Source organism: Malus domestica, chromosome 14 (assembly GCF_042453785.1).
Source record: "Malus domestica chromosome 14, GDT2T_hap1".
Taxonomy (NCBI): Eukaryota; Viridiplantae; Streptophyta; class Magnoliopsida; order Rosales; family Rosaceae; genus Malus; species Malus domestica.
Window position 1 is genome coordinate 19,533,430 of NC_091674.1, and position 14,839 is coordinate 19,548,268.

A 14,839-nucleotide genomic window follows, 5' to 3' on the forward strand; every position below is an offset into this window, starting at 1 on the left:
GAACGTGTACTAGTGGAGGAGAATGAGGGTTATTTTCTGTTTGCACAGTCTCAGTATCACTCGCAGACCTATTACCTTATACTGCATCTATAAATGGTGTAGGCCTACTAATTCGACACTGCATGAGCTATCTCTCGATCAGGGGTTTCACGGTCAAGATCTACAAGGCTTTGGCTTGTTATGTCGTTGGCCACTACTAGGCTCTGAACTGCTATCTCGTGGCCTACTATTGGGCTTTGAATTGATGTGTCGCGACCCTCTGGTAAGGCGCGGTCAGGTGGGTTGCTCATAACACCTAAGTCTTTAGTCTCGGTCTGGGCTGTACTACTAGGACCATGCCAACTGCCTCGTTCATGTGGAACATCAAACCAACTGTAGTCTTCGTATTTACTATTCAACTCTTCCTGAAGAGTACAATGGGTTTGAACAGAGATGAAAAACATCTCGGTTTCAGAAAACGTGACATCCATTGTGACATAGAATTGCTTAGTAGATGGATGGTAACATCGATATCCCTTTTGTTGGCTATTAAATCCCAGAAATACACAACGAACAACACATATATCTAATTTACTTCGTTGATTGTTGTGAAGATGCACATAAGCCACACATCCAAATATGCGAGGTGATAATTGGAGAGAAGAAGGTAGAGTGACATAATCCGTCAAAATTTCCATGGGAGTTCGGAAGTTGTGAACTTGAGAGGGCAATTCGATTAAGAAGATAAACGGAATACGTAACTGCATCCACCCAATAGGCATGAGGAACATGAGCCCCAATTAGAAGTGCCCGTGTAGTTTTCAAGATATGTCTGTTCTTAAGTTTTGCCACACCATTTTGTGGAGGAGTTTGAGGACAAGTAGTCTCGTGAAGTATGTCATGCTCTGCGAAAAATTATGGTAGTTCAGAATTAAGATATTCTCCACCATTATTAGATCTCATGACTTTGATAGGAAGAGAAAATTGATTTCCAATATCCGATAAAACTGTTGGAAAATTTGCCCAACGTCACTCTTTTGTTTCATGGTATAGAGCCAAGTCATTATGGTGCAATCATCTACAAAGGTAACAAACCACTGAATATCATGGCGTGTCGCAATTGGTGAGGGACCTCATACATCAGAGTGAATTAACTCAAAGGGCACTGATCTTTTATTGATACTCAAGTGGTAAGAAGTACGATAACTTTTTGTAAGAATGCAATCCTGACACTGAAAATCAGAGTTTGAAACGCCATTAAATAAAGACTAAAGTAATTTTCTTAAATAACCAAAAGATGCATGTCCTAGTTGCCGATGCCATAACCAGATTCTCTTAACCTTGTTGTTGTGACCACTGCTCACTTGGTTGACTCGGTTAAGTAGTGAAACAAGGATTCATCATATGTCATATGGTCTGTAGCCCCAAAGTCAATTATCCATCCAGAATCTTGGTTAATGAATGCTGTGAACGCAGTGCCAATTTTACTTAGATCATCGGATTGTTCTTGGGACGAAATCAAATTTAATAATGAAAGCTGCTGGCCTCTATTGTCTGGGTCCCAACTGTTTTCCAGAACGCTATCTTCTGATGGGCTCGGCATGCCCATATGGTTGATGCAATCGGTTCTTGTGCTGATTGGCCCAACGGTTAACTTAGCGTCAGTCCTCACGTTGCCTACTTGCTTCCCCATTGAACTTTGGGCTTTAGGCTTAGCCAGCCCATTCTCCATCTTGCTGATAATCGGCCCGGCTTGGCTGTCTGCCATTAAGGCAGCAAGTTGCAGCGGTTTGATTAAGGTCTCCATGGTTTGGTTTTTCTTCTATATTTCCTTTTGGTGTGGATCTCTTGCTTTGAGACCACACTACTTGTTTGAGGATGGTTTTGTGTGTGTGTATATATATATACATATATTATTTTTTTTTAAGCCAACAAAAAAATAGTTGGCAGTTAAGGTAAAAGACTAAGAGAATGAGACATGTCGAAACCTGCTATGATGCCAATATAAAAGTGTTTAGGGTTTGAATTGTATGTTTATTCTTCTCTCAATAAGGTAAATATATAGTTGTACAATATCTCACATACCAAGAAATAAGAATCCCAATTATACAAGGAATAAATTATAGGATTACATTCCTAAACTAAATGGTTGACTCACGCCAACAGAAAGGTAGTGGCCACCATTAGTTTTAACAGCAAGGCCTACTATTCCATTAGATTTAATGGAATTCAGCAATGAAAAAGGTATATTCTATTATCCTTTTAGATTCTCATCGATGATCGCGCATGCACTGGCAACGGCGAGCACGGTGGTGCGCTCCTCGACGCGTGACACCATTGTAGCGGCTCATGGTGGAGCGTGTGCTGCTGCACGTGCAGGACTTGAGGCCTAACATTAGGTTGTTCGATGTTTTGAATCACGTGGCACCTTCCATTTGTGCTAATTCGATGTCTAAATAGTAGTTTTAGACGATACTTTGTAGATTCTAATTTAAAGCTTATAGTAGCTTTATAATGAAATCACAGGTGACTTTGAGATTAAAAGGGAGTTAGGCAATGAGCTTATTGAGGATGGGCGCTCTGTTTACCTTTGAGTGGTTTCTTTCAAAACTCTATGTTTTAAAGTTATTATTATATGTTGATGCATATGAATATTATTACTATTAGTCTTTGAGGAGACTTATATCTAATTAACTTACGTTGATATCTTGAGTCCATTGGTGATTTATTTTCACCGTCATCATACACATTGTTGAGCAAAAATTGTACACCATATGTAAACAAATAATTCACTCGACACAATTTCACCCTCGTTCATTTTTTTTAAAAGGGTTTTATTAATTCAAGTTTGACCCATTCTAGGCTACGCGCCTATTAATTACAACCTTTCTTTTGGGAAAGGAATACCCTTTGATTCTAATATGAATAAATTGTAACTTGAGGATTTGGGTGTTTATTTGATTTTGTGACTGCGTCTAGATAGAGCCCTAGATTGCCTACATACCCTCGTTGAGGGATCAAGTCACTCGTAGTTCCTTATGTGTTTTGTTGGGGTTTGATGCCTTGTGCAGTTTCAGCTCGTGCAGGCAAGGAGCAGCTGATGCCTTGTGCAGTTTCAGCTCATGCAAACGAAGACTTTAAGCCGTTGGAGCATTTGATGCCTAGTGGAGTTTTAGCTCATGCGGGCGAAAACTTTAAGCTGTTGGAGCATTTGATGCCTTGTGCAGTTTTAGCTCATGCAGACGAGGACTTTAAGTCGTTGGAGCATTTGATTCGGCTTCATGCCATTTGAGATTTTTCTTGAACTTTATGCCTTTTGGGATTTGACGCGGCTTCATGCCATTTGAAATTTGACGTGGCTTCGTGCCATTTGTAATTTGAAACAGTTTTATACCATTTGAAGCGGCTTCGTGTCATTCGTAATTTGAACCGGCTCACTTCTCTTTTACTTTTCGTAGAATTTGTAATTACTTGGTCAAAGTAACAGAAGTGAATTTAGTTTATATAAATCAGGGATTCGTCTTGATTTCATGGTTGCGTCTATAATTTGATATCAGACTACTTACGTATCCTTAACGGAATCAAACCAGCGTAGTTCATAAATTATCTCCATATTTTTAGGAAACAATGATGTTTTTCAATCTTTGGTGTCATAGAGCCACTGCCGTGAGTTTTAATCCATGGACCATGCACATAATACTCACGTGAGTAGGAAGTTTTTTTTTTAGGAGCTTTTATTTCCCTCTCTTGACGTAACTTTTCCTTTCTTTATTATATATATTTGTAGTGTTTGGATCAAACAGGCTCATAAGATGGAAAAAGACATATGGCAGCCCTATCCTTTTTTATTATATATACTTTTCTTTTGATTTTTCGACCTCATTCAGTATAGGTCCTTGAACCCATTTGACCCACCAAACTCCTGACAACAAACTTTACTTTCTCTCCCTTTTTTTATGTGACTCTTCCAAGTCTAAAAACTTCTCTTCTTTTCTATATGACCAAGCTCCCACGTGAGGTGCAGCTTTATTCATTCCTCTCTCTTGCGAAAATGGCCTCAGAAGTCCTCATTTTCTTGACTCTAAATTCCGGTGGCCTTCCTCTAGAAGCAAAAGGCAGCTCCGCAATACTTGGGCTCCTAAAGATTTTGTAATGTTTTGAAATTCTTTTCAGGTTTGTCAGCCGATGAATTCCAAAATGAATAAGGGTAAGATTGGTAAAGTTTGAACTCTTTTGAATTGCTCCAATTTTATCATATTTTCCTCCTAAATCACAGAGGCTTCTTATGTAGGTTACATATTTCTTTTCTTTCTGCTGCCTCAGCTCTTCACCACTTGCTTGTCCTCTTTTTGTGGCTCGAATTCAAAGCAAAAGAGGAAGAAGATAACCAGTAGGTGACCCTGTTTTCATTTTTCTGTGTTCTGAATTTGATTCGCAGTGGGTTGAAGCTCTGAACTGTGACTGATTGGTTTAATTAATTCGTGCAGAAGTAACAGAATCTCTTTGATTGGTTGTTTGGACAAACTATTTTGCAGTACTTTGAAAACAAGTGTTGATTCATGGCTCCAAAGATGGGAATTTGCACTCATAAATTCGTAGTAATGCATCCCTCGTATCTGCTGCATTTTGAATGAGTTTTGATGTATTAGAGTGTAATTACTCTCTGGCATTTCTGTTTCCTCAGGGGAAATTATTTGACTGGTCTTGACAGTGGGCATTTGGACACCCCTTTTGTGTTCCCATTTATGTTTTGTCTTTGATACTTGCCATGCTTTTCTTGTTAACACTTGTATAAAGTGATGTTTTTCCCAAAATTTTTGTAGTCTTGATTTATCTTCTAGTTCTTTGGGGTGTTTGCCATGTGAATGAGTTTCCCAAATAATTTGGCAGCAAACTTTTCCTTCTTTATAAACTTGGAACAGCAAGTGTCTAATGCAAAGGCTTGAAACATTTTTTATTTTAATCTTCACGTGAGAGAGAAGCTTGGGACGGCATAGAAGATGGAAACTTTGAACCCTTTTTTTTTTGTCCCATCTTCATGTGGCAGAGAAGTAGGTGAACATTTTTTACACAATGAAAATCTTTGTTCCATCTTCACGTGGCAAAGAAGGCTTTGAACCAAGCATGAGTTGGTCAAGTGGTATTTTTTGGCTTCTTTTCCTTTGTCTCTTTGTCAACATATGCACCTTTTCCTTTGTTCCTGTGTCTCTTTTATCCAAAATGATAGCCACACTTAAATTCTTCAAAAGACATCTTCTTCCTTTTCCTTTTTCTGGAGTAATCTTTGAAGTCTAGGATATCAGCAACTAAACACCTTTTTAGAGCATATTGCTTCTACTTTTGCCAATAAGCTCCTGCACTGTTGTTGATTGAATAACAAAAACAGATTGTGGTTGATATTTGGAGTCGAAACTTTGTTATTTCTTTATCAAATCTATTGCTTGCCATGACACCAATGGTTTCTTCTTTCTTGGGGTGGATGATGAATACGGATTTCTTAGACTTGATTGGAACTTCACGGGGTGGTTTAGGCCACCCCAAAGAAATTCATGGGATTTTGGAGATTATTTCTGCTGCTGTCAGTGGGGACTTCAGATCATCTTCTTCATTTCTCTTTTAAATGTTGCAATTTTCTTGTATAAACTGAAGGTTACAAACTCTAGGTAACTGATTACTCCCTATTTTCGTCATTTTTGTCTGCAACACAACATCAAACAAGAGAAATACATAAATTAATAGAACTTATTTCATACCTGGTGATGAATGTTTCTTTTTTTGGATCTTGATTCGAAAGCACAAAGGATCAAACTGCTTGCTCTCTTTTTTGGCAGCACCTTGTTCTCTCAAAGTTTCTTTATTTTTTCTGCAGAGTTTCCCCTTTCTTTTCTATTTTTTTCCCTTGCTGTAGTTGATGCCTATTTATAGGCGTCCCAAGAAAACTTTAGAATTTGTTACGTGGGGGATGATGGAGGCCATGACCTCCTATCACTTTCCCTTAACTTCTCCCACTAACTATGCATTTTTTTCCATGCTTTGCAGAAAAATAGGTTTTGCACAGTTTCTTCCCCCTTTTGTAGGAAGACATTTAGATTTTTTTTTTTAATTTACTTATGGATGTTAATTTGTATGTAAAGCCCATCCTCGTTTTTTTTTTGCTGGATTACATTTTTGTTTTGCCCTATAATTTGACCCAATGTGTATGGACTCTATTTTTTTTTTTTTTTGGTTGTTCAACACATATCGTATAGCTAGCCAACCTCCCTCTCTCATTAGTATAAAAATATCGATGTACTTAAAAAAAAAAATTGACCTGATAATGATCAAATTAGTTAAATGTTAACCTAAAATTCATTATTTTCATATAATTTTGAGTATGATTAATAGGTTGTGTAAATAATTGCCAGATTTAGTATCAAATGATTCAAATACACCTACCTACATCTACATTTATTTATTATCCCAAATTACCTATATTTCATTACCTCTGCGATAGGTAGACCTGGCATTCGTGTTGTGTTTTCTATGTTCGTGTCGTTTTCATGTCATACCCGATATCTTAACGGGTCGTGTCGTGTAACACCCGTTAAAATAAACCGGTAAAATGACCCGACCCGTAATCGACCTGATAATATTAATGGGTAATATGACCCGATCCGTTACCCGTTAAGGAAAATATATTTTAAATTAATAAATAATCAAATAAAAAACATAATAATTTTTTTTAGTGAAAGAAAAAGGTTGCACGCACACCTAGTGAAGTGGGATTCGACTCGAACCCACAATTTCTTAATTAGAACCAAAACACAAATCAAGCTTCTAGTCCCAAAACTCATATTTTATTAGAGCCAATCTGTGTACACCAATTTAATTCACACCCATACCCCTGCTTCCAAATAGTCATACTATTTGTTGGTATGGTCTCTCGTAAAATAATTGGTAACTTTATTCTGTCTGTTTAATTTTTGCATTTATCAAGGTACCATAAGTGACGAGGCAATACAGTATACTCCATAATCCATATGCAGCATAGCAAAAGCCATCTTGTAATTACAGTGGCTTGCCTGGAGGCTGGAAGTGGACGGAGAATATGCGCCCGCCTGCAATGTTTAACCAAAACAATTGATTATAGTTAGACCTGTAAACGGGTCGGGTTTATTGGGTTTGAACTCGACCCGTTAAGTTAACGGGTCATCCGAACCCAACCCGTTAAGCTAATGGGTCACCCGAATCCGACCCGTTAAGCTAACGGGTCACCCGTTTCACCCGTTAACAATTATTATTATTTTTTTTTACATAAAGTTTATTTTTTGTTATTAAGACTTTACTAAAATTACTAAAATATCCTCAACTAACGGGTGCTAACGGGTCTAACGGGTTGACCCAAAGTGATCCGTTATTTAACGGGTTGTTAACGGGTTCACCCGTTAGCGACCCGACCCGTTAAGTATCCACCCAAATACAAATATTAACGGGTCGGGTCGGGTTAACGGGTTGGATCCAAAATGCCAGGCCTAATTATAGTCATCCTAAAAATATGTGGCCGGCTTCGCCTAGTATGTCAACAACAAGAGCTAATATGAAATTTACCCATTAGAAACCAAGGCCCTATGTCATTCGCAGAGTGATGGGAGAAATCTTCACGAGTAAGAAAAATAAACAGAGGACTTACTGTACAGGCAACTGTACAACTATAGATTCATATCCATCCAACAGATATCCATAAATGTAAGTCATTTATCAAGACTTCTAAAACCGACATCTTCAATCAGTCCTAAAACCTCAAGCAGTTCAAAGAAATGTAGCACCAAAATCTAACAAACTCTTATAAGGTATACCAGCACACGCATACATACAAGATCAAATTTAGCTGCAGAGAACACTAGCAAAAATACTCATCAAGTAATTTTTGAAATTTACGGCTTTAAAAGCAATCAAACTCATGTACTTAACAAGCAGTAAACACACTCAGCAAACGAAATGCAGAAACTCAAATACCCCTTGAGCAGATTTCAACAGAAAAAGTAAACAAAAACATTGCCATATCAGTTAACAAGTCAAATAATCCAGAATCGGAGAATCCCCATATCAGAAAAAGTAAACAAAAACATTGCCATATCAGAAAAAGTAAACTCAAATACTGCTTGATATCAGTAGCTAAAATCCAGAATCCCCATATCAATTAACAAGTCAAATAATCCAAACTAAAATCACTGCATTTTGGAACTAATAAAAAATTGTCAGATTTAAAAAACAAAACATGGGTTTTTTTTTTTTAAGAAATGAAAATTCGTAATTTCGAATGAAAAAGAAGAAACAAAAACATAAGATTTATGAAGATACAACATTAAACAAATGAAAAGAACACAGAAAGTGTCTATATATAGTGATATAAAAATACCCAAGTACGTAAATCAGCGTAGAAAGAGTGAAGAGAGAGCAAGGTTGAAGAGGGAGAAATACTTACACATAAGTGGTTGTACGAATGGAGGACAAGAAGATCGTGGCCGTCGGATTAGAGCTTTTTGGAAGAACAGACGACAGGAGAGAGAGGCTAGGAAGAACAAAAGGCGCCGCGGCGGGTCGGGAGAGAGGGTACGAGAGTGGGGAGAGAGAAAGAAAGAAAGGGATTAGAATTTAGGGCTGGGCGCTAGCTTCTGATCAAATCAAATGGAAAAAATTGGAAAATAATGGAAAATATAAGGGGCTTTTTTGTCCAAAAAAGTTTTAATAATATAAATGAAATAGAATCTAATGATAAAGATTTATTCTCATTTATCTAACGGCTGTTATTTAAGTAAAGTCTTTAATAGTTTTTTAATTAATGTAGAAGTATAAAAAATATAGAAAAATATATAAACGCTTGTAATGACAAACTTTACAACTTTTGTGAAGAGCTTAACTTCGAAATTCGCCACTATAATCATATAAATCATAGATCAAAATTTAACCATTGATTGTTGTTTACATTTACGCTTCATTTTTCTCATCAAATTTTATTTTTTCAAATTTTATTTTTTGAAAACATGATCTATTAGAGGATGCAAGAAGATGAATGGTTTGGATCGTTGATATTATGTTCAAAGTTTTATGGTTAGTGAAAATATTGCTTGATATTTATAAAGTTTCTACAAACTATATAACATCGACTCATATTTCAGTTAACCGTAAATATTGAAACGTGATATCAAAGATCTGAACATTCATCTTCTTACATCCACCAGATGATTATGTTTTCAAAAAGGAAAATTAAAAAAATGAAATTCAGTAACAAGAATAAAGCGTAAATGACAATAGACGGTCAAATATAAATTTAAGGTTTATGGATTATAGTGTTGGATTTCGAAGCTGACCCTTTCATGAAAGTTGTAAAGCTTGTCATTATGAGTGATTGTATATTTTTTTTTTACATGTTTTACACTTCTACAATAATTATTATTAATTTTATTAATTTTTCCCTCAAATAAAAAAATATTATTCATGAGGTTTGGAGGATTTTAAAAATCTAAACGATAATGTAAGTGTAACCACTATCTACTCGTGGAGAAATAATGATGAATCACAAGGGTTTATATATTCTTTCACATTTTTCATACTTGTATGTATGTCTTCTTAGTTCTTGCCCATACAAATACTATACTAGTTTATTTTAATTTTGGACAACAACATGTTAAGTAAAATTTATCCTAGTAATGATAATAAGAAACTCTCATAATAAAAATAAATAATGACTAAAACTTTTTTTTAAACTCATATAGAATAATAATACAAAACTATATATATTTAATATAGAATATATTGTATATATTAATATGGCTATTGCATAAACATGATCTAAAAGATTTATAATAAATCTTTTAGTAATATGGCTATTGTATATATTGTATATTGTTATACAGAATATATTGTATATATTAATATGACTGTTGTATATATTAATATGGCTATTGTATATATTGTATATACTAAAAGATTTATAATAAATCTTTTAGTAATTAAACTTTAAAATTATCAAAATAATTTTTTTTCTTAACAGGTCGAAACGGGTCATCCACGTGTTATCCGCTTGTATACCTGTTAAGAACCTGTTAATAATGGGTTCTTAACGGGTTCTTAACAGGTCACCCGATAATGATCCGATTAGTTATCGTGTTGACTCGAAACCCATTATTTTCGTGTCGTGTCATCATGTCGTGTCAGAAATTGCCAGGTCTAGCGACAGGTATCAAAAGATTCCAAAATCATCGTTACGTGTGCATGATGTTAGCAGTGATGTCAAATTTAAGAGGGAAGCGTGAACTACGGCGAAAGAAACAAACACACATATTATACAAAGATCACAAATAGAATTTGTAAAATAAAAAAAAATCACAAATAGAATTGTTTAAAGAAGCATGAAAGGTTTTCTCAAAATATAAAAGGCAACAGAAACAAACAAACAAACAAATATAAAAAAAAACGGTTAATCTCAGTTTATTACCATAAAATTTTGTGGTTTTCAGCATTTGGTACATGAAATTTTTTTCATCCAAGAGTCATACCTCAAGTTCCAATTTTCGAACAGTCTTATACATTCGTTAAGCTGATTATTAAGTCAGCCATTAACTGATGATGTGGCGCCCATGTAGAGAATTATAGGGCCCACATGTCGTTAAGGGTCCATGTGGAACTAAAAATAAATAAAAATTAATAAATTAAAAAATTAAAAAAAAAAGAAAAAGAAAGGTGGGGATAATTGCTTCCTCTCTCCTCGCCCCATTTTCTCTCTTCTGCAAATCTTAGATCGATGGAAATGCAACTTTGGTGGTTCTGGCGGGCTGCAAGGGGTGGTTAAGAAAGCGCGAGCTTGCCACAGTTGAGCAGCAACAAGTGCGGGTCTTGGTGGATCGGGGTTGGCTGGGTGGTTCAGGCAGAAAAGAAATGGTTGGGATCTGGGTTGGTGAGTTTGGCGTGCCTACAGCTTTGCCCAGCTCCGCTGTTGCTCGGATTAAGGAACAAGAGATGAAAACCCAATGAGTGGGATTTGGCCATTGAGTGAAGAGATGAGCGGGATTTCTCTGGCCTTCACCTTCATCCCCAAATTTTTGCAATTTTTTTTAGGGGTAAGAATAGGGAAAACACTGGAAATTGGAATTGGAAAAAATTTAATGGGAAAACTCCATGGACAAAGAATTCGAATTCTTGGGAGCAAATTGGGTCGATAGGCTTATCATTGGGCACACTATATTTTCCCTTTCAATTCCTCCGTCGGTTGCCGAATCAATCTCCGCCCAACCATTGCCAGTGGCAGTAATAGGGAGGGCGACGATTACGCGGTCCACAAACCTCCATGGAGGGTTACAAGGTTGCGAGGGCAAGGGCTGATGAGGATTTGAGATTTGAGGAGAGAGGAAAAGGGACAAGAAGAGAGGAAGCAATTATCCCCACCTTTTTCTATTTTTTGTTTTTAAATTTATTAATTTTTTAAGTTTTTTTATTTCCACGTAGACCCTTAACGAATGTGGCGTCCTGTCATTCTCCACATGGGCGTTACGTCATCAGTTAACGGCTGACTTAACAATCAATTTAACGGATGTATGAGACTGTTCGAAAATTGAAACTTGAGGTATGACTCTGGGATGAAAAAAAATTTATTTACCAAATGTTGAAAACTACGAAACTTTAGGCTAGTAAACTGAGATTAAAGAGAGAAAAAAAAAAGCACAAATAGAAACACAACTCTCTCCGTCGTGAGCCCCATCAACTTTATCATATTCACACCTAATTCACGTACCTACACCACCAAAAATTCCAAACTCAATATATTAACAAGAAGGGGCATTTTTTTTTTCAAGTAAGCAGTATTATGTAGGGTAAAGAAATGAGTTAAGCTTCACAATTGGTAAGCCATAATAATGTAGTCTAAATTCTCACTTGGCAAACAAAAACAAAACCTAAAACCTCTCATTTACAAGTAAAAATAAATACAATTGACCGCAATAGACTTACAAGTCAATGGTCACATTGTTCTCAATTATTCTCCACAATTTTCCTTATAAATATTCTTTTTCTTCCTTGCATTCATTTCATCAAACATTAAAATCCCTAGAGCAACCATGGCATTAGACACCCAAAGCCACCGCAGCAGTAACCACCACTACAACGACCACCATAAACTGATCAAACCACCGCATGTTGCCATCGTCTCAACTTCAGGCCTAAGCCACCGCATGTTGCCATCGTCTCAACTTCAGGCCTAAGCCACCTCATTCCCCTCGTCGAGTTAGCCAAACGACTCATCGTCCAGTGATAGGATTTTTACTACTCATGTGAACGGGCTTAACTCTCCTATTTTACTTGCAAGAATCACAAGGTTATTGTAGTATAAACGGATTTCGCAAGGTCATCTTCACAGGGATTATTAAATAATTCGAACTAATCAGATTCCATTTAATTATTGTAAAATAGAAATTGAAGTGATTGATTTTATAACCTAATTAAAATAAAAACGAATTTAATGAATTAAAAATAAACAATCTGCAATATTAGGATTAGAGAGAAGAAAACAGTTTTGAGAAAATCAAATTAAGAAAGCACTAGGGTTCCACCATCACCTAGCAATCCTATGAATTTTTACCAATTACTTATGATCTACACATGCCACTTTGAAGGTTAGATTTTCCTAATTCATATTCTACTTGGAACCTCCAACATAGAACGTATATCTAACATGCAACCCGTCCGGACGTTCGGATCAAATCTAAACATGAAAGACTCATTATGCTTTATGAAAATCCTTTGAAAAACCATGCAATCCTTATGACGTGATATTCATCTTAAGAGAAATTACAATTATTAATCACAAGAAGCCAGCGTCAATTTCAGGGAACCTTCCGACCAAAATTGCATCAAATTACTTTTCTAAAGATCCTAATGGTGATCAGGCATTACGACAATTAGATAGTTTTTATCCCGGTGATTAACAATTCAAAGTACGCATGCAATCGATCATAAGCAATTAAATAAAAATCACATATTCATGCTAAGGCTCAAGGCTTCGCCCTAGCAAAAGAAATTAGTTCCGCATATTCATAATTGAAATCATAGAAATATCTCTTAAGAAAAGGATTGAAAACACCTTCAAGTAGAAAATCTTCAAAACCCTAACACTTCTCTGTCTCCAATATTGCATAAAATAAAACGTCCAGAAAAACTATAGACGGCCAAGCAATATATATGCCAAGCCTCTCCACAAACCCTAGGAAACATAACCCTAAATTAAATGATAAAATTCGTCTAAAATCTGAACAGCCACGTTTTGACCCATAAGCTGCTCCAAAACTGGCCCAATATAGCTGGATTTAATGTTTGGGATATTCTGAACACTTTTCCAGAAGGCCACGAACCCATCCGAGGTCATCTTGGGCTCCAAAAACGCAATTTAAGCCCAAAAACGTCATTTTCCAGCACTGCGCACTGCTTCTTTATTTCATCGTCAGAAAATAACCGCTTGGTGGAAAAATCCCAATTTTTGATACGATCAAGCTAAGTGACTCACGAACGTCCTCCAACTGGAATTACTCCAAAATTCGTCCATTTGATCCTGTTTTGCTCCAGAGGAAGTCGAAAGTCCTATATTAAAAATACAATTCAAATTATCAAAAATTTTCCAATATTTTAACCAAAATATACTAAGATTAGGGTAAAATATATAATATAAAATCTACTCATCAAATACCCCCAAACTTAGCTTTTTGCTTGTCCTCAAGCAAAACAAGACTCAAACAAAAATAAAAACTTAACAAACTAAACAACTGGCTAAAATTAACTGACAAAAATTTTCACCTTCAAAGTTGCAATCCATAGCAAATTTTAAAAACTAGAACATTTTTTCAAAAGTTCCAACCAATCCCACCATAGAGTCTAAGCCATTTAGAATCAATTAGAAAAGAATTCACAAACTTCCTTTGGTGTAAAGTGAACCACATAATTAAGGAGACTCGACTAAAACCCTTACCTCTCGTACTTCTTTATTTCACACATACTAACTTTAAATATAACTGTTTTTCATTTTCTTTTTCTTTTCAATTTTTTTTTCTTTTTTTCAGTAACAATTTTTTTTTTTTCAGTAACAGTAGTGGTCGTGCAATGTCGGTTTACTTAAGCTTTCGATCCAACCCATGTAGCGAGCTTTAGGTCAATGACTCCCAAACCACTAGGGCTTTAGGACACTAGGTGTAGAACACCCCTAAGGACTTATTAACCCGAGCTGAAAAGGCTACGAAACCAACTAACCACCCTGCCCCATGCCAAAACCCTACCGTTTGACGCGAGAATCACTGCTGATTAGGTAGGACTGGCCCGGTTACTAGGCAAAACCTCGGGTGAGACAATTATTACTTTATTCACAATAATAACTGACTTTACTTAAAACAAAAATTAAAAATAACTTAGACTAAAAGCAAGTGTTTCAATCTCACTCCCCACAAACCATGTTGGTGTGATGTGCAAAGTTCAAATTATAATTCATGAATTAGTGTCTAAGCAACGATAAATAGCAAAAACTCTAATGTGGGATTAACATTCACCATGTCCATTTGTTCTAACGTTTAAAATAATCTATGGATATTAACTTAAAAAGAATGAAAACTTTTAACCGACACAAAAATTAAAAACCTAAAATGTTATTTTCCCACCCCCAAACTTATTTCACACTTTGTCCTCAAGGTGTGGTGGAAACAAAAAGAAAACTAAAAAAAATAAAAAATAAAAAAAACACAATACAAAAACTGTGACACTAGAAAAATAAAATGGACAAGACTATAAAAAGAAAAGGAAAGGAAAGAAACTAGAAAACAAAATGTAAAGAAAGGAATTCAAACCA

The 14,839-nt window shown here is 35.8% G+C and overlaps 1 long non-coding RNA gene across 1 annotated transcript; it reads right to left on the bottom strand.

Annotated features, from left to right (window-relative positions):
- Positions 1 to 6,793: 6,793 nt before the first annotated feature.
- On the bottom strand, positions 6,794 to 8,648 carry LOC114821165 (uncharacterized). The gene is made up of 2 exons (XR_003768581.2): positions 8,444 to 8,648; positions 6,794 to 7,076 (listed from the first exon to the last, which is right to left on the bottom strand). It is a non-coding gene; the product is annotated as an uncharacterized lncRNA (long non-coding RNA).
- Between the last annotated feature and the right edge of the window lie 6,191 nt (positions 8,649 to 14,839).